Genomic DNA, 1,375 nt, shown 5'->3' with positions numbered 1-1,375 from the left:
TCCGTTTGCATCATTCCTGCTTCCTCTCTCCTCCCCTTCTTTCCTCGCCTCTCTCCACTTTACCCTCCCTCATGTCTACCTTCTCCCCCCACCCCACTTAAGATACATTTCTCCCACTTCTTCCTCCCCACTGCCTTTCTTGTCAGACAGTAAGAACCTTGGAGGTGGTTGCCAGGATACTAGACTAAAACAGTGACAGAAATGCAAACCAGGAGTTGTTTGAGCAGAAATAGGAATGAAACAAAAATTCAGATCAATAGATGTCAAGCTACAGATCTTTCGGGTACAGCCCGCGTTTCTGATCCAGGAAGGAAGGACCAATTGCTCTCTAGCCCTTTAAGCGTACTTAATGTTAAAGAACGTGGTTCTCCTCGTTGGGCAGAGAAGGAGCTTTTAACTGTACTTCTGGTGCTGAGTGCCAAGAAGTCGGGAAAGAAGAAAGAAATTGGGACAGTCATTACCCAGAATTAAGGAAAAAAAGGCAAATGTCCTTCCAGAGCCAGGGGTTCCACTTCACAATGGAAGTTCCAGGCATGTCCTAAGGATATCACGGTCCTATTAATTGGAACCTTTGGAGCATTTGGTACTCATGTTCCCATGTCATTCGTACCCTGAGACAAACACAGACCAGCAATCACTGTAAAACAAAACTCATTGCCTTTGCCAAGGGGCCATGTGAAGACACAGGCCTGCAATTATGGATATGGCCACCAGGGGAGGTAGTGATTACTGCAGATTTGGGGCAATGGACCAAGATATATTCTCTCTCTCTCTCTCTCTCTCTCTCTCTCTTTCACACACACACACACACACACACACACACACACACACACACACAGAGGAGTCTATCTCTTTATCAAAACAATAGAAATATTACTCAACTGCTGTATCAGATTTAGACTGAGATAGGGAAAATTACAAATCTCTAGATCCAAATTGCATCTTTTCTCATATTAAACAGTTTCTCACGTTGAGGTTGGGCCTTGGTGTGACATTAGGAAGACACAGTGGCTTTCTGGGCCTCCTGGGTCCCCAGCTCAACATCTCGCTTTTCTGTGTAGGGACTTCAAATTGATTATTTTAAAAGCCTTTAACTATTCATTTGCTCTTTCAGATAGAATGAGGTAATTGCCCTTTTCAATCTATTTCTGCTTGAGAACTTCCTATGCTAACTATCTCTCCTGCTTCACTCCCCCCGCCACATTCAAATACAAGAGCTTTTCTTTTCACTTGAGAGCAAAGCTGAATTCTTATATGCCATAATCCAAGAAACGTTTCTTAAAACCTGGGATTATATACCTGAATCCTCACACCAGATTCTTCGTGATTCTTTTCCTTTTTAGTCAGGAGGGAGATCCCAGGCATCTCACTCCTT

This window comes from Lipotes vexillifer, unplaced genomic scaffold, assembly GCF_000442215.2.
Source record: "Lipotes vexillifer unplaced genomic scaffold, Lipotes_vexillifer_v1.1 scaffold1272, whole genome shotgun sequence".
Taxonomy (NCBI): domain Eukaryota; kingdom Metazoa; phylum Chordata; class Mammalia; order Artiodactyla; family Lipotidae; genus Lipotes; species Lipotes vexillifer.
The sequence above is the reverse complement of the archived record's forward strand: the minus strand, read 5'-3'. Positions refer to the sequence as shown.